The following is a 20,013-nucleotide window of genomic DNA, read 5'->3' as shown; positions in this document are numbered from 1 at the left end:
AAACGAACTTAGCCTAACCTAAATTAAAATAAGTTAGATTAACCTGTACTAACCTAATTGTTTAAAATACCACAATTTTAAACATTTCACAACTACTCAAATTTCAAAATTTAAAATTAAAACAATCACAATTCCTGTATTCGTAATTCCAACACTCAAAATTCATATTTAAATATTGTCTTAACCTGAACTTCCTTGACAGAAACTAAACAAACCGAATCTAACCTAACATGTCCTAACCTGGACTAACCTAAACAAACCTAACTTAACCGAACCTCACTTGACCTAAACTAACAAGCTGCTCCAACCTAACCTGACCCAACGAAATCAAACAATCTTAACATAGAGGAAAATTTCGGCTGATTCTCCACGTACATCAACACGAAATACGATGGTAACCACTGTACACATTCAAAGAAAACAACAGTGGTAATCATTATAAAGAACCGTTTGGATTTCAATAGTTCACACTTTAACTACCAAATCGCACCACTTTACTGACCTACTCTATGTTCACCTCATGAATTTCCTCGCCAGTAATTTTGTTATCACAGGTTGGAAGATATTCAGAATTTTGATATTAAAGTAGCGCCGAATGGCACAAACTCCATATCAAATTTTATCCCAATCCGTTTAGTGGTTCTCGAGCTAAATTAACCGGACAGACAGACACGACTAGCCCATAATGTGTTCTCCCCATTCACTTCGTTCAAAGACCGCATAAGAAATATATGAAAAGTACATTACAACCGTGATATCTAACCAGAAGTTACGAAGAAAAGTTGCTGTTTAACAAATACATTCTGTGCTTTTGTAAAAAATAGAGTAATGTTTCTTAATATATATTTTAATGTCCCATATTTCATTCGGAAGTATTCGAAAAACGATTCATGAAAGAGAATTCTTTGCCATCTTGAGTAAGAAAGAATTTAATAACACTCTTTTCCATGAGGTAGAAATCCAAGTCATTCATGATTGTTACAGTTCACTGTTTCCGTGAAACTTTATGCATTCGGTAGAATTCAATTTGAACAATCCGGTCACACGAATGCGTGTATCGAAAACTGTACGAATTCGCGGGACCAGCAGTCACATGAATTCACATCCAATGGAACGCTGTTTAACACAGGAGACGGATGGTATCAGACCTATGAGCAGTGCAGTGTTTATACTTCTTTATAAACAACTCGTGCAGAAACAAGAAATTATGAGCATTTACGACACATATTTTCCTTCAAGGGCTTAATTGTATTTGGACAGAAGCGATAAATTAGGATTATCCGGTACCAGGGTAAAGGAGTACAAATTCAAAAATTAAGACTCGATATGGTTCATTCTTTAAGATCTATATTTTACATTTATTATAATTTATTAAAACTAGCACCTAAGCCTTATGTTCTTGTCGAAATTATGTAATCGGATTTTTATAAATATGTTTTTAAGTAAATAAATTCAATTTGTTAGGACACTTTGTTCTTTAGACTTCGATGACTGATACCACTGGCATCTATATTTTACATAGTTATTTATTTATTTCAATAACGTTTCTTAGTGCAGATTCCGACTACGTTACAAACTTAATATCTGTTAAATACAACCTTAGAATTTCGCACCGAAACTTTGCAGTGTTTGTAGCCTAATTAACATCATGTGAAAGAATGCTTTACACATAATTTGTATGTGCGCTTATGATTTCTCTTTATGCCAGTTTTTTACTTGCATTGTTTTAGATGTTCACGAATTACGGCTTAAGTGTTATTTTACGGTCTGTAATAGAACTCCGTAAATAAGCACATTTTTCGGCCATCAGCCGGTTCTGAACGTATTAGCGGGACAAATATACAGACGGACACAAAAATGTGAAAGTTCCACAAGCCTGTTTTTAAATTAATTTAATTAGGTTAAATGGTACACGATATAGATCTCTTTACAATCCACAATTATTGTTTGTCACTAATTTCCATATGATGCCTATCAAAAGAAGTGAAAGAAATACGAAATCAGTAATGCCAACTTATTTATCTGTAAGAAACATACATCAAAGCCATGTAGTACGCAAAACTGCATAGATTCATTCAGAGAATTTGTGGATCCCAACCACACGAACAGATCCTTCATCATCACTGCGATACGCCGAAGGCAAATAGAACTTTCGACTAACAGAATATGAGCATTACTCAGCATTAAACTTTTCATGAAAAAGGATACGTTTTACTGTACTTTATGCTTTAGAGTTAGTTACAGATCATGAACCATCGTTCAATAAAACCACCTCTTATTAGACTCTCCACTTATGAAATCTGCACTATAATACGTTCTGTGATGGATGTTCTAAATACACTGGAATAATACAGTATTAATTTTTGATGTCTTAAGCAATTTTATAATCACTGTGTCAATCGTATTGTTTTGCAAAACATGAGATTTTATTCTGTAATACAATGCGTGTTAATCCTATACCTGCATCTTTGTATGAAACAGTGTTATATTTTCCGTTAAAATACATACTTTATAGAAAAGGTATATAGGCCAGAGCCAATAATATTAATAATAACTATATACGTTAACATTAAAATGGTAGGCCTCTATAATCACACACCAGGAACATTTTTTAGGATATATTAAGTGGATGTTCACATCAGAGAATATTCTGATGCCCTCTCCCCCGGCTCCATAAAGGAAATATTAATTAATGTATTGTGCATATACACTGCGTAATCAAAATCATTTACTAATGAACCAGCATTCAGCACTGGGTGTCCACCTATACAAAACCGGAACTTAGAAAAGGCCTGCCACACAAACATTCTAATTTAGAGTTCCAGACAATAACGTAGTCACAAACAGAGAACAGCAATTAAACACGAACAATACCATAAATCAGTACTACGTAAGAATATACAGAATGTCTCAAAAGGTGTTTACACACCTCGAACTTTGGTGATCATTAGTCAGTTACTTGTTCACTGCTGTCATGTGTACCAACAAGTTAACGGTGGTCATTTTGAACACGTAATCTAGATCTTTTAATTCACTAAGTGCCAATACTGGCGTTTGTATTGGTTTAAAGTAAAGTAAAGTTTGTCCCACTATACGCCATGTAGGCGTTTGGGAGAGTGGAGGTATAGCTCCTCTCTTCCTTGACCTCGGCACTAGAGGGGGGTGAGTGGTCAACATCACGCCCCGGCCGGCTTTACCCCTTGGAAAGGACCCCCGGTACCCATTGTAGAGGAGGCTGGGTGGGCCCCAGAGCCGGTCTGGACGCAGAGTCTAGAGGAAAAATCCTCTGCCCCCGTCGGGGATCGAACCCCGGTCGTCCAGCCCGTAGCTAGTCACTATACTGACTGAGCTATCCCGGCTCATTTTGTATTGGTTTAGTTTATTAGAATGTATTTATTTAATTTATTGATATGTGCATGCATTTTTTGGGATACTCTTTGTATATGAGAACTACGGGAGAATAATAAAATCTAATTCTGCACTATTTGTAGAAATTATAACACAGTTATATGTGGATTGTGTTAGCGTGTATTAGACGTTCCTCAAGAGCAGGGAAAACTGAAGACCGCTTATGCATTCAAGGGACTGAACAACTTAGAGTAATACATTAATTCGAGGAAGCACGCAGACAGACAGCACGTGTTTGCTTCATGCAAAAAATGAAACAGTATGAAAATTCTGTTCAGTTCCTGGTCAAAAATAAAGATTTTAGCTCTAAAAAGTGACGTTCTAATGTGAGATTACTCTAGTTTTTTACATGAAGGGCATTCATAAAAAGTGGTCTCTCTGTTTAACCCCGATGCTGCAGGAAGTAGGTCTCAAAAGAATCAGCAGATCCACACGTGATTGATGAAGGACGAGCGAATCAACAGGACTTGAATGTCCAGCTTTCACAGAGAAACTACTACACAGTATGCTTACAGTAGCCTACAATTCTTCTGTTTGCAGTTGAGCAGGTCCCATTGCTATGGAAACAAATCTCTGCCTGAAAGAAAACTTGTCGTATGTTGTTGACATAGAAATGAACAAATACGAACTTATCTCTCCTTTCTTAAATTCTCTTGTTTGTTCGTGTTACACTTTGCTTTCATTGAAGTCCACTTTTGGCGTAGAATTCGTCTAATATTGGTGATTCAACAAACTAACTTACTATAAATTTCGAAATCGCTAATAAATTCAGCCACTGAATGAGTTCCCTGAAACTCCCTGTTCATATATTCATGTTCAAAATATTGTCCAGAATTCTCAGCATCCCCGTTCGTAGTACAACACACAACGCAGTGACCACTGAGATCAGCATATCTGATATACGTAGGATGCTAAGAACTGAAATCACAAACTTGGCTTGGTACAAATCAGTCATGTTATAATTCCATCAAACAGATAAATAGGAGGCCACTGTTACCTACTGCGTATTCTGTATAATAAAGTATATATTTATTTATTATTTCAGTCTATACACAAACTTAATTTTAATTTTTTAAATGTTGTTGTTAAAATTAAAGTTAAAATTAAAATTTAGCGCTTTTCATCGTTATTACGATGTTACATTTCAGCGCTTATTTTACGACATGTTTCGATGCTATTGCATCATCCTCAGGTTTTTTATTGTTATTTTCATTTTTAAAACTAATATATATTTATTTCAATACAAACATGACGCATCTAAACTACAAATTGTATAATAAAGCTTTTAAGAACTCCACATACCACTGCATAGTCACCCTGAAGATGTAAAATATAGTGTTTGCAGAAACGTTGGATAATTCTCAACATTTTACGTGACTAATCCCCGGAAACCGAACGTAACACATTACCGTAGGCTGTACAGAAGTTCACCCTAGAAGAGGAACTCAGGCCTCATGAGACCTAACAGGAATCATTTCGAAATTTATTGATCAGAAAGTGCAATATAAGAAATATGCAGAATTAGAATGTCGAAGCCTAGTTGCTAACACTCCTACGTCGCATTCTATAGGTCTGGGATTCGATTTTCAACACAAATGTCAGGTCTTCTGTCTCTGGCTTTGTGATTTTACAGTTTCTTCATTAAATTCTTTAAGTGTTACATGCTTCCAAGTTCATCAGTCACATTGCATAACATGTACATTTAAAAAAAGGATCGTTGAAGATCCAAATAAACAAACATCTTGTACTTGTTAGATGTTTATAAATGTGCTTCGAAGCTGCAAACTGTTTTTACGTCCTTAGGTAATGCTCATTTGACTGTTGTATATATTTATTTTATTTTTATTTAGTGTTCTGTCTGACGACAGGTCAATATGAACAGGATCCTTCCATCCTTTTCTCGGACTGGGACCTGTTCATATACGTTCTTGGCAGATGATCCAGAAGTGGTTTGCCATTGCCTTCTTCTGTGTGTGAATGGAGTAATTGTTGGGATGCCACGGAGAAACCGGGGAAGCCCCCGGAGGAAAACTCCGTGTTGCCTAGACCACGGCCTTGCCCAACACAAGTTATAAATTCGGGCACCGCCGGGAATCGAACCCGAGACCCCAGGATTACAAGGCCAACGTTCTAACCGTGTGAGCATAATTTGATACTTTGATATGAATTTGCACTAAACCCCGTCTGTAATACGTCTCCAAGCGATCTGAACATTTCTCCGTTCCCAGGACTGAAGACGTTTCCCGATGACAGGTTTCCGCTTAATCAAGGTTCGGCTGTAGACAAGTTTCACTGTAGTGATATTGAACTGGTATGCCAAAGTACGTTTTTGTCCATACCAGTTTTCGGGGTAGCAGTTCTCCGTAAAGGAAACCACCGAAATGAGATCACTCCCATGTCCACGCAAAAACATGACGAATTTTTACTCGGATGTGAAAGGATAATTTATACTGTAAAATATAGAAAAAAAAATTGAAGCAAGGCTTAAATGTAGCACCAGATATAAAACTGATAGTTGTATGTAGGTCGCGACAATAATTTGAGACTAATTCAATCACACAGCTGCTCGTAATAAAATGGTGTCTCACTAAGATACGAAAACGCATAGCCTAGAAAAATAAATACATAAACACAGGCGTACACAGAGAGGAACGTACAGCATGCTGTAACCTATAATTTATTGAAACGCACAAATTATATATCTATAACTAAGTAACTTGGGGAAGTAAAATGACTGGGCTGGTGAGTCGCTGGTTTCTCACAGAGGAGGCCTGGGTTCACGCCCAGGGCAGTCCATGTGGTGGACAAGGAAGCACTGGGACAGGTTTCTTCCGAGTCCTTCGGTTTCTCTCTGTCCATATAAATCCACCGAAGCAACATATTCACTCCTGTTTCATGAGGGATATGGATAATTGTTCAGTTGGCGGCCCAATTCCATAGATACAGTCGTAACCCATCGTAACAATAAAAATAACTTTCTAACTTAGTGACTCACTGACCGAATAAAGCCAAGTTGTAAGATTTGCCTTTAAATTTACAGTTATTAATCTTGTCACCAAACTCTGTTTCACGAAAACCGAAGGTCAGTCACTGTGCTCACAAGATATCACTGGAACTAGTTATAAACAGGCCAGTTACGTCTACTTCCCTACTAAGAAACATTAATATTATTCTCTCAACTATTCATTGGCCTCTCGAGTGCTCTTTTCAGGATTTTCCGTCAAAAATTTTGAAATAATTAAACTTCACTATGCGTCCTACATCTCCTGCAAATTTAAGGTTTTTTGGTCTGTAAAGGAATCTCTTCGTTACGTAATTTTCTACATTCTCGTGTTTACTCTATCTTATAATAATACGCAAAGAAGAGGCCAGTATCAAAATTTTTTAAGACAGCCCACGAATAAAACTGCTTCTTCGGCGACCCGGATTATGACCTCCGGCTTACATTAAATCAGACATTCCCTGGGTCTACTAGGCCTCTACCTATCTACAGACTACAACTGGGACACACATCCAGGCCCCAGGCGGGATACAAACTCGTGATTCGAGTATCAAACAAGCCCAAAACTGTTTGCACCGCCACTAAGAACGCTCTGACCTGATAGAAAGTTGGTCAAACAGCGAAGTGAGTCGTGGCTTTTGCAGTGACCGTGGCAACGTGCTGTGTTACGTGTATCTTTAAGACTCGTATTCGGTATATGAAAATCTTAAGAAATGTTTTCCTTATTGTGTTATTCTTCTAACACTTAAGTGCTAAGGAATAAATCTCTTGAGATCGGTAAGAGGGCGTATGCCAATACAAATTGACTTGAGCCCTTCCTGCCCGTCAGCAAAGAAATAATCCACAGCTTAGAATTTTGTTTCAATTCGTCCGATGTGTGCGGATTGTTTATGTACATGTTCTCATTTAGAAACCACCGAAGATGGATAGATTCGGTGATCGGGGGGGGGGGGGGCACACTTTTAGAGAAATATTGTGACCTCCAAAGAATTCGCTCAACATTGCTGAATTTGCTTTATGAGTCGTAGTCGTAGTCGTATTTCAAGAGGAAAATTAAATTCGTAATCAGTTTCTGACAACGACTGCTGTGATCGTTTGATCGAAGAAAATGGGACTATTTTTCCTCCGCCGAAAGACAGCACACCATATCCCGAAATTAAGAGAGTGTAACCGTCTTTCATGGAAGGTGTGCTGATTTTCAGCAATACGTATTCGGATCTTTTGGCTATTAACGTGTCCACTCAGGTGGAACCATGATTCGTCGCCATAGAAAACTTCATATAAAATTTCTCTACCACCTCGAATGAAATGTGTAAACCACCTGCAGTACTGAACCAGTTCTTCCTTTTTGTTCGTGCATGACAGTTACACGACTGGACGAAGTTTTAAGTCTTTGCAGCCTTATAGTACACTTCCGTAGGATAATTTACTCTAAAGAGAAAGTTTTCTTAGTGACTTTCGTGGAGAGCGTAACAAACTTGACGGATATCGTTCAAACTATCTTCTATTAACATCGACGGTCGACCGGAATTGTTTCTGTCCTGAATGCTTCCTGTGTCGCGGTTCACCAGACGAGGTATTGTAGATTTATTTGAGACAGGAGAATCGACAAATGTATCAATAAACTCATTCTGGAAAGGTAAAGGTACAATTTGGCTGCACGCGACAGAGACAAGCGACCGAGGCAGGCGACAGAGTTACGAGACCGAGACTGGTCGCTTCCTGTCTGCTCTCTGTACAATCGTATGAAGTACAATTACTAGCGCGAGACAAAGACAGGCGACAGAGACAAAGCACAGGAGACCGCTCTCGGACCAGTAGTGTCTCGCGACGGGCTCAGGCAGCACGTGTGTTGTTGAGTAAAATAATGGCAGAAATTAAATTTACTGGTGACCAAGATGAGCAATTGGTAGAATTAGTAGCAGAAAACCGACCACTGACCACCGACAGAAAGATCCTTCTTCGCGTCTGGTTTTGAATATTGAACTCATAGGTTTTCTTTGTTTCTTTCGCAACAAATAACACAACAACACATCATCTTCTTCTTCTTCTTCGATTAACCTTTTTAGAAGCATTTTTGTACTCATTTTTCACAGAATATGTGCACGTATGTCTCAACAAAACAAAGAAAACAAACACTTTGCCGCATGTCTCGGTCGTCACCTCAAAAGTGTGTTGCGACAAGCTGCGATGTGTCCGTCTCCCGTCTCTGTCGCCTGTCTCGGTCGCTTGTCTCTGTCGCGTGCAGCCAAATTGTACCTTAAGAAAGAACGAGATGCCAGGTAGTGTTCGACATTGAACATCGTTGCACTTGTGAAACATACGTACATCGTACATCCAACTACTAACCATTCAACCAAAAAGCTAACTAAGGGCGGAGTTCTACGCAAGCGCAAGACATCGTCCCACTCTAGGTAACACACCATTCCTGCGCACCAGACGCATTGCTGGAAATGGTAACCAGAGCCTTTTAACTAAAACGGGAATTTGCTTACGCTAACGGGGTTCTGTATTGGCGGGAGCCTCGACCATTCAAACTACGGTCTGTTGCTGCTGATGGAAGGTTATCCCGTCAGGCAACCTGTCCAAAAGGATTTGGTTAGTTGGTTCTCTGGGGATTGAACCCAGAGAGGATGGGGCCGCTTCGGCTGCAATTTGACTGTTTGAAGACAGCTGACGGACTGGTGCGAGCGGGTTTCAACATCACTTTCTCTCCGTGGGTTCTTGTGTGATCACAACAACGCTGTGTTTACTAATTCACTGGAATTGTATTTAATTGCAACCACCAACAAAAATCTTAATATGTGTTGCATGACTTTTTGATCACCTGTATAATTGGACTACAGGTTAAAACCAGAATGCAGGAGGAAGTGAAGAATTCATTAACTCTTTCCATGCTGAATTACTATTAGTCTTTTTTAACGTTTTCTTGGTGTGAAGAAAACTATACCTAACAGGATGAATTGTTAAAATAAATTAGTTTCTACCGACGCCATGAATATCTCAAAGCGCTTGTATCAGAAGAGATTAATTCTCTAAGCGATTTATGTCGTTCACAGCGTTGAAGATGTTAATAAAATTTCATTGAAATAAGAACTAAAAAGTTGTGAAAACTGAACAGAACTTAAACCGTGAAGACGATAAAGAAGGGACGAACAAAGAAATGAACAAGAACGTGTCCAAAAAAGTCGTAGGACATAACATGTAAGGGATCGACACTAGATAGGATCGGATTATGTAACATGCTGAATTCAATTCCTGCAAATTTGTCTCCAGCACTTTTTGAACAACAAGAAAGGCCTATCATTACAGAAAAACGTAGATGTAAACTTTGTTTATCGTTTCGTCTCATAAAAAAATATTTTCCTCGTTACCTACTTTTGAACGTATTAAGGTTGTATTAGAAATAAATTTACTTTTTGTATAATGAAAGTAAATCCCCACTGAACTGGGTGGTCGGCTTCTCACTTTGCACTGCGTTCTCGGATAGGAGGCTGTTATGGTTTTGGTGCTCAAGAAAAGATAAAAGGCCAGTGATCAATTCGGGAATCGAAACCATCCTGATATATATTCACTAAATCGAAAAATGAGTTTAAACATTCCCCCCTCTCCCTCTCTCTCTCTCTCCCTATCTATCTATCTATCTATCTATCTATCTATATTGAGGATACGAACTTTGTAGCATATCTTACCGAAAGTACAACATACTAACACCAAGTTCAGCACTCAACAGGACCTCTTTAATTAAGATAATTAATTCAATGGACTTGCGTCCTTCTTGTGAAGTTAGTCAAGAATTCTCCGCCTATGTCGGCCCCGTTTTGTAAAGATCCGCTTTCCAAGACGTTTCTGCACCAAAATTAAGCCTGGATTATTTGTCTTCTGCACTCGAGTTACATGTGCAGATCGATAGGGCAGAGTCAGTCTTGAGAAGCCGATAGTCGGTCTGTTGGTCGAGAAGTTCTAGGTCGTTTGTGGAACCCAAAGGTTCATAACATTCCTCTATTGGACCATATACTGAGCCACATTAATCCAGACCACACTTTCACACCCTATTTAGTTGTATACGTTTTAATAATATCTCCCATCCATAAATGGTTCGCTGACTCAAGGTTTCTCTTCAGGCCTACATAGTAAAACGTACTCATCCATGCCTTAGCAAACGCAAGAGTAAAAAGTTGTCAGTGGAACCACGGTTCCGGAGAATTTGACGTAAATACGTCTATACGGAAAGGAAGTTTATATATTGGCTTTATTCTAAATATTTCCTTTATACATGTTTTACAATTGCGTAAAGTTTGATTAAGACATTGCTTATTTAACTTGAATTAGTTACGCTTAAAATGGGTCTGTGGTAGCTGAATGTAATGTAATGTAATGAAATGTTTTATAGGTAACAACAATGCCGAGTAAACACTACGTTCCCTAGGTAACCATTGTTATCGGATCTTACAGATTTTCCTGTAACTTTTTCGTTTCCCTTTTTCGTTCCCTTTTTCGTTTCCCTTTTTCGTTCCCTTTTTCGTTTCCCTTTTTCGTTACACATTTTTGCCGAATGACCCTTCCTTATAGACGTATTTACATCAAAAAAGTATATATATAAATATAATATCTGAATGTTCAAAGTTCTTTCCAACTTTGTGTTTCGGAAGCACATGTATGGTAAACAACTAAGTGACAACATCAGTAAATCTTTTTAACGGTGCCAGGGTTAGAATTGGAAGTGACAATAACGCCATTCACCATGTAACATGTTAACATTTTAAGCATTCATTAGTACTAATTTTTTTAAGCAAAGAGAAATTACGACATTGCAACTATGTGAAATATGTAAGTTTGGTGACGTAACGACACACGCATCTTGTCTGCAAGAAGGGAGGGGGAAAGAAATATGTTAGGAACTAAAAATTTATCTGCGCAGTTTACGTTAAAACTTACTCGTGTAAGTTTTGGTTCACTGCGCAGGACAGAGCAAAACATGATAATGGAAAGTGAGATTTCGGGTTCTTATGGCGTCGAGTATGAAGATAGTTACTTTCTGGGCTGTGTAGTTTGATAGTTTACTAGCGTCGGTGAACTTAAACTTCTGCCAGGCGCCCTAATGACCTCTGAATGTCGGCAGACTTCTACCAGACTACTCGGCGCATCAACTCAGAAGACAGAACCGGAGAAGTTTCACGAGCTCGATTTTGGCACTGACGTCTCTGCTTTAATCACATAAATGTTTCACGGGTTTAATTTTATTGCTCAAGTAAATTATAGTAAAACCCGGCACCACAATAATATTTGTTTTCCTATGTCCGACCGAAAATGAACACTGAGAGTTCTTGGCCCTCGTCCTCAGCTAACTTGATCACTTTCGTTGGAAACTGTTATCTGCTGCGCACGTGGCCTGAAGACAGACACTCACTTCGAGCCTTGACCGCTTCAAGCCCTATGAGAGCCGGTGTCCCTGAACGAAGTGAGGAATCTGAAGTCATAAGATGCAAGCATTTCTATGTTTTATATATATATATATATATATATATATATATATATATATACGTGTTATGCCTTCTGACCTATTCCAGCTCAGAAGTAACTTCTGAAAGCGTGAATCCTTTGCAGACCCTTTGGGCCAGTAATCAGCCCCACGCAAGGCCTCTATCTACACAGCACAATACAATACAAAAACTTGGGCAGAATATAAATTTCGAGTAAGATTCAAACCCACAATCCTAGGGTTCGAGCTGTGAAGATCGCGTTACCTTAGACTTGTCAACCGTTTCATTACCTCTGACAGTTTTGGCTATTTATATCTTTATCGAGGGCCTCAGAAAAGAATTAATGTCATAGACAATAAGGGAAACTGAGTTTCTTTATCTAATAAAACTAGTATTCATTTGAAAACGGTTAACAGCATAACAGCGAGTTTATTGTAAATTAGTGGTTATTAGCCTTCAAAGAGTTTTGATTTCAAGTCATTGTTAATTTTAAAAAAATTCATACTTTTAATATTTGCGAAAGTTTAGTCTTAGCTTAGATAATGTACAAATATATATATTATTTTTCTCTCCAGAAGCATAAAATGTTTGCCCTTATCGCATTGGTTAATTCCCAAATAATACGACAGGCCACATGTGGACCTTGCAACCAGCCACAGCCCTGAAACGCGCAGGCGCGCTGAGTGTCCAGATATTCAACCAATTGCTGGGATAGGATCAAGCTCTACAATTAATTCACAGTCATAGATATGCGGAACAATAAAGTTACCCCTGAAAATTTGAAAGGCACCGTGAAGAGGTATAACGACTGTGGAAGTAAAGATACACGCATTATTAACGTCGTCCTTTGGAAAGATTCCAAAATTAATTACCCATCAGTAAGCCTGTGGGGTTGTTCTTTATCGCCCTGTTTGTGCTGAAATATGAGTGGGCAGTTTGTTGTAAATGAAGAAAGATATAAGGAACCGTCACTGGTAGTTCAAACGTTTAAATAAATACAGTCGAATGATTTCTTCACTGTTCTAAGATTGCACAACTAACATTTCAAGAACTTTTGGAGAACGTTTCCATCAGACTTTTATGAAATAATTTAGTTGGTTATAAAACGATGAAGAAAAGCGTAACATTAAGAAAATCTACTTCAGTGACGGAGAGATCAGCTGTAACGCTGCTCTACCAAGACAAATGTAGCACGACGCAAGACCATAACCGCAAAAGTCCAGCCAAGACAAGCAACAAATAACATTTAAATTTCGTTCTAACTGTGAGCTGTTTTCGTATCCTTCTTTCTGAAGAAATATATTTTCAATACAGCGTAGTGTTTGGAAACAAACGCAAAACATGACATGATTGGAAGTAACATAACATAACGCAGGAAAGAATTAATTGTGCGTTTGATGCAAATTTTCCACCTCCTAAAGTTATCGAGGACGCACGGACACCCAAGACTCGGGTCTTTCCATCCTCAAACCGAGACATTTAGTGAAGCAGGACCGTTGATTCTTCTCTGACCAACTGGAGTGGGTAGCTAAGATAAGTGAATGCAAAGTGTCCTGCCATGTCCAGACAAGAAAACCAATAATGAACAGTTTTTAACAACAGAAATTAAAAGCTACCGTAGAAAACGACCACTGGGCAGACCAAGAAGGAGATGGGAAGATAATATCAAGATGAATCTTAGGAAGGTAGGCTGTGAGGATGGAAAATGGATGGAGTTAGCGCAGAATCGTATCCGGTGGCGGGCTTTGGTATTGTCAGTGTCGAACATGCGGGTTATACTACCAGGGAGTTAGTGTAATGCAGTAACATAATATGGCATTCGAATGATAGGTCTAAGTTAACCCAGCATGGAGGTAGTTCATTTGTCAAATTCCTTTTCATGTTGTCTGACGAGGAACGTGTTCCAGCTTAACACGTGGAAATAAACCGACAGTGAAAATAAAATATTTAATTCTTGGATTTATAAAACATTTAGGTTATGAAAGTTTCACGGAGTATAATGAAAGGAAAAGTTAAAGCTGCAAGTGGGAAACTAATGTTTCTTCATGCAGGACAAGTTCTACTTTCAACGGAACATCGATAATCTGACCGCTTTATCCGGAACATGTACACCCTCCCCACCCATTTCATTCTTTCCTTCCGTTTCTTTTGTTTCTTCATCTTATACCTGGCGCTACAGAATGTCCCTTGTACGTTCTGACCTCTTCCTTTCTAAATTTTCTGTCTACAAACGAAAGCGTCTCTCAGCACCACCAGTTTCATTGCCCACTTACCGGGATCAGCTCGATGCCAATTTCTACATTTTAATTATTTTTTATTTATTCGGTGGTATCACAGTACTACACAAAATTTACTGCCTGCTGAGTTAACAGAACCACGTGTTTTACACAGACGATAAAAGTCTGATATATTGTATAATTCAATCCATCAATCTACTTTAATAACCTTAATTTTGAATCTACTGCGTTCTCTCCTTAACATTTCATTGGCAGATTACACGGACACTGTGGCTGTTTTTTTTCCAAAATTTCAGCTACTTGGCTAACCCATCATACTTATGGTGCCAACTGAATTCGATGCAGAAGAGAAAATGGTGCTGTTCGAGAAAAATGATTTCCGAAACAAGAAAAGAGCTTTGTAGGCCTTAATGTTGCAACGTAATAAATGGGAAGAAACAAGTTGTGACACAGGCGTAAAGTTAAGTTGTGTAAATTTATTCTAGGTCTCCACTTCACATTAAGGAAGAATTAATAATTCAGCTGTACAAACAACCTTCTCCCAAACATCTGGTGTGGCGCATTTGATTTGAAAACTCCCCAGTATAAAGCTGGTCTAGATGGGGTCTGATACAGATTTACAATGTTGTTCAGATCCTTGTGTCTGTTTAAGTCGTTTAGCTTTAGGACAGTTATAATGTCATGAAGAAAATCATTAAGAAACCTAATCATACAGTTCCATTCAACATTACATGTCCTAATTCATAGTTTATATACTAACTGACGTCATCAAAATACTCCCTGCCGACGGAACACAAATATTGAAAATCGTAATAATAAAAGCCCGCATTTGAAACCAATTTTCAGATCTGTGCCAGTCTTCACATGATACTACAACATTGACCTGTCATATGATGATGGTTGGAGACGCAAGTTATAATGTATTATTAAGACGAGATTACTTTATGCAAAACAATAATGAGAACAATGGGATGATAAGATAATGAGTACGAAGATAATTATATCACATGAATTGGTAAGCATAGGCACTTACTTTACAATATCCAATTTTATTGTTGCAATGGGATGAGATTACGTCTCTGTAGAGTTCGGTCATCTCCCACATGGTACATGGATGAATGCAGCGCAGCATCAGAATTATATTGACAGGTAAACCAAAGGACTCGAAGAGAAAACTGTGTCGCTGGTACTTTGTCCACAAAGAATCCCACATCAACTGAACTGGTGCGAACCCGGTCCTCCACAGCGAGTAGTCGGCGACTAACCGCCTGAGTTACGGTACAATCCGATAGTCATGCCTGTGAGGAAGGAAAGATTCCTGTAGTAACCACAATAAGAAAAGTAGCAGTAAGTAGGAACTTACCTACTGACTGACTCCATCTGCTCACGAAACTAAACTAGATTAGGTGAAGATGGTTGTCTTCTGAGTTGTTGCGCTGAGTAGTCTGGTAGAAGTTTACCAAAGTTTCAGAGGTCCTTGCTGCCTCCATCATCACCCTGACCATGAAGGCAGCAAGGACCTCTGAAACATCAGTAAATTCCTACCAGACTACACGGCGCAAAAACCCAGAAGACAGTCATCTTCAGACTCACCGCCGTGAAAACCTCAAATCCTACACGAATGAGAATATGAAATAATCTACATATCTCATTTTAAGATGTATATCATCACTCAATACATTTTGTATAGTGAATATACGTATAACGAAATGCAAAGCAATGTATTCTCTGATTCCATAGTATATTATGATTAATATTTCGGGACTGGGATATATCACCAAGGATTTTCGTGGTATTCATAATTTCCTTTATATTTGAAAGCTGTCACAATGTCTATAAACAGGACATGACCGTTTCCTTTCACATTAGTTATTAGTTTTATTACTTCGGAGTTGGTATGACAGACCACTGCACAGTACAACACAAAATAACCAGATAGCAGAAAGCATTCACTTGTTCTAAGCGATGATTCGATCTACTTTCAAACTTAGAACTCAAGTAACCGACCATTACGTTCATTCTGTGCAAGCATTGACAGCATATTCTAATCCTCCGTAGTCTAATATTTCAAAGAAGCATGACACAGCACAAAAATGTCACCTGACGAAACGGGGTCACAAAATTTTACGTACATGGTTGGTACACTGCTGCAATCTTACAAATTTGTACGGCAGTCATGTATGTTACGAACGTTTTAGAAGAACGTGGTGCCTCCACATTCAGCTTTGATATATGGATAGAGGCAACATGTTTTCCCGAAACGTTGGTAGCCACCTACAAGACTATATGATGTCTCAACCCAGAAGACCATAAATTATGGAACTCACACACGAGCGCGGGCGCGCGCACACTGATGTTTAAACTCCAAGTCTTAAGAAGGCAAAGCTAGAAATTTTCTTCTTCCTAACCACCACGCCAAGACAACGTATGGAAATGAAGGTAGAGCAAAGCTGTACGTGAAATTGCTCGATGTAGATGACTGATGGCTTCAGACTCCAGTTGCTTTCGGCTGGTCCAAAAGCCAGTCTGGAAGAAAGGATTTCACGTCCGTGTCAGGACTCGAACTTCGGTTACCCAGTTGGTGGCTTCCAGTTTTATCACAAATTTTGTTACTATACCGATGTTCCAAATCCAGTAACAATATTAATTATATTACTATGATCATCGAAATAGTTAGGTCTGAAGGAAAAAAGATAATTTATTATACAAGTGGTGACATCATGTCTAGAAGAAAGGGAAAGTGTAAGGATTCTAACACGCTTAAAAATACTTTTAAGAAATGCTAAATGGATGAGGATGAAATCTTAACACTAAGGAAGAGTGAGTTCAGTGCGCCGAAAATATCAGGACTGCCAATTGAGAAAATTTTTAAATTTGCTCATGTGCAAAATTTTATAGAAATTACGAATTCACATAAAAATATAAAAGAGCACAAATAATAACAGATTTGATAGTTTAAATTACTTTGTAATACATCCTGAAACCAGTATGACTAAAATAAAATATACATTTTAAAAGAGAACCGTGTGATTAAATACATATTTTTCTGTTAACGAAATTGGGAGGAATTAAACTACCCGAATAGTACCAGAGTTTCGTTAGGGCTGCTTGGCATGCAGTGACTGTGAGTGTCACAGGTAATACCAATATTATCAAGCATTGGAGTCCGACAAATGTGAGGAAAGGAACTTCAAGGAAGGACGTCCGATTTCAGCATTTACTGAGTTTCCACCGTCTGTTCTATACTTCGCATTCGACACTATTAAACTTACGACACCGCGTTTTTTTATTATTTTAAAAAAGAAACATATTCCTTTATTAACACATATTTTTAATCTACGTGTATCTTCTGCTACATTTCCATCCTTGTGGAAACACTATACTGTTGTTCCTGTATTTAAATAAAGGGAACATTACAAATGTTAGTAATTATAGACCCATTTCTATTCTTAACAATTCTTCCAAAATGTTTGAATTTGTTATTTACGACCACTTATCTTATTTCTTTTAAACACAGACTTAATCCTGCCCAAAATGGGATTCGAAAATTAAATTCCATATCAAGTAATCCGGTTACTTATTTGAACTCCATTATGCCAATTGTTAGCACACAAGGTCAAATTGATTCTGTACACTTTGACTTAAGTAATGCTCTTAAGATTGTCCCTCCCTCATATTCTTCTTCACAAGCTAAGTAATTTTGGACTCTCTTCCAGTTTTGTTGATTGGATTCACAGCTATCTTAGCAACAGACTTTCCTTCGTACGCATTTCTGGAACGCTTTCGTTTTCTTATCTTGTCAAGTCTGGAGTGCCTCAAGGTTCCACCTTAGGCCCCTTATTTTTAATATATTTATTAATGATATTTGCGACAGTCTTCACAATTCCAAGTACCTTTTGTTTTCTGACGATTTAAAGATATATCGTAATATTAGAAACCTTGTTCATTGTAAAATCTTGCAACATGATATTCATTCAGTGCAAAATTGGTGCCTTGACAATGGTGTGAAACTTAATTTAGGTAAAAGTACGATTATATCTTTTACTCGTAAAACAAACAGTAAATATTTTAATTAGAAACTCTAACTATTTGATATCACGTTCTCAGCGTGTACTATTGTACTGCAAGCTGTATTTACACCAGCATGTTGATTACTTATGTTCACAGGCCCTAAGAGTGGTAGGTTCGATCCGGTATATCACCTCTTCCTTTTCCACTCTGGGTAGCCTTTTGGTTCTGTACAATAATCTTGTTCGGTCCAAACTTGAATATGGATCTGTTGCCTGGAATTCCATTACTTCCACTGATTCTACTAAACTTGAAAGAATTCAAAGGAAATTTGTACCTTTATGTTACGCCAGATTCTTTAATGGCCTATGTACTAACTATAAATATGAAGACTCCACCTGAGGAGGAGGCATCTTGATGCTCTCTTTCTCATTAATACGTTCAAAGGCAAAATGTGCTGCCCATCCGTTTTGGATTCAGTTTGCTTGCGTGTTCCCTCTATATCCATTAGAGACTACTGCACGTTTTCAGTTCATCGTAGTTTCAAGGTCAGTCCCTCTGCCACATGTGTTTCTGCTGCCAATGCAGTCTGTCAGAGCATCGATATCTTTAACAAGGAGTGTATTTCGCTTATTCATATTATCTAGCCATTTTACTTGTACTATGTCGTCTAATTTGTTTTTCTTTTTTGTATCATATTTTGTTTTTTTATTTCTGTTTCCCTGTAATTGGCTGTTATACTTAATATGGTTCATTTATATATTTAGTTTATTTTGTTTGTTTTTTGTATTTGTAATATTTTTAATTTTATTATTATTATTATTATTTTATGTCAGTTTTTGTCTGTCATTGGCTTCTCGCTGTTAGCATACACTTTAATAAATGAATTGAATTTCATTATTTTAATCAGTATCGTCATAATTACATACGCTACCACCATCACTGCCATTATCACTTTCAGTATCAATCCGTCTATAGCCGGTCAAATATGACAGATCGACATATTTTTAGTTAATTTCATATTAATTTAATCCATAACTGGAGAATAATTATGGTAATTATTTATTGATTGATTTTATAATGATTAGCGTATGAGATTTATTCGTTTTGTGATTCTGGATTACTATTACTAAAATAGCGTACTCAGCTACAATGTCCGACATACTAGCAGAACGCATTCTCAACTTCTGTGCACACAAATTCACGCGTTATTTTACAAAGGTAAACGTCACTAATATTTGGAAGGAACGGACGCAGAACCCTGAAGCTGTGGGAAATATGTGTTCCACGAAACTTTGGTAGCCGTCTACAAGACAACATAAAGAAGGCCACAATCGACGAGATTAGATTCAAGACTGAACAGCAGTGAAACCCTGAAATTGTCTGAATGATTATAATAGCCGTAACCAAATTACATGCTTTAGTGTCACAGCAGAATCTTACAGGATTGCAACACCAACAGCGGAGTGCAGGCGAGTGAAGACAATTCAGATGTAACAGCGCAGTGGAGCTATTTTAGAACTTAGAACGGATCGTTGTTCCAGTAGCGCTGAGATTTTTAAATACCAGGAATTAGCATACTTTTTTAAGGCTTTAAATTTGCCAGCTTCTAAAAAAGCTATACAGACCTAGATTGTTGTTAACCAATTGTTTAAAACAAATATCAATATGAAAGAACTGTATGACAGCACCTAAATAGAAGTAACGAAAACAATGACTTCCGGTCATAACTCATAAAGCCCATTTTCCTACAGCACAGATTTCTACTTCAAGAAGTCTTGTGACGTGAGACCACAACAGGCCACTATGAAAGAAGCTGATCATGGTTATGACTAACTTGACTGACTTGTGTGGTTAATGGCTTATTCAAGTACTG

The 20,013-nt window shown here is 37.9% G+C and overlaps 1 protein-coding gene and 1 long non-coding RNA gene across 7 annotated transcripts in view; one reads left to right on the top strand and one right to left on the bottom strand.

Moving 5' to 3' along the window:
- Positions 1–20,013, top strand: part of LOC110840185 (uncharacterized) — a 227,208-nt gene that overhangs the window by 19,175 nt on the left and 188,020 nt on the right. The gene's annotated exons all lie outside the window — the stretch shown is intronic.
- LOC110838589 (uncharacterized) overlaps positions 1–20,013 on the bottom strand; it is a 70,044-nt gene that overhangs the window by 48,057 nt on the left and 1,974 nt on the right. Inside the window, exons 1-2 of one of the 2 annotated variants that reach the window (XR_015535927.1) lie at positions 16,457–17,129; positions 15,163–15,427 (exon numbers count right to left, since the gene is read on the bottom strand). This is a non-coding gene — a long non-coding RNA (uncharacterized LOC110838589). Of the gene's footprint in view, positions 1–15,162; positions 15,428–16,456; positions 17,130–20,013 lie in introns of those variants that run through there. The other variant, XR_015535928.1, reaches the window with a different exon arrangement.

This window comes from Zootermopsis nevadensis, unplaced genomic scaffold (assembly GCF_977971745.1).
Source record: "Zootermopsis nevadensis isolate Lab colony 2312 unplaced genomic scaffold, Znev_1.0 Znev_ptg000020l, whole genome shotgun sequence".
In the NCBI taxonomy this organism is placed as follows: domain Eukaryota; kingdom Metazoa; phylum Arthropoda; class Insecta; order Blattodea; family Termopsidae; genus Zootermopsis; species Zootermopsis nevadensis.
The sequence above is the reverse complement of the archived record's forward strand: the minus strand, read 5'-3'. Positions and strand labels throughout refer to the sequence as shown.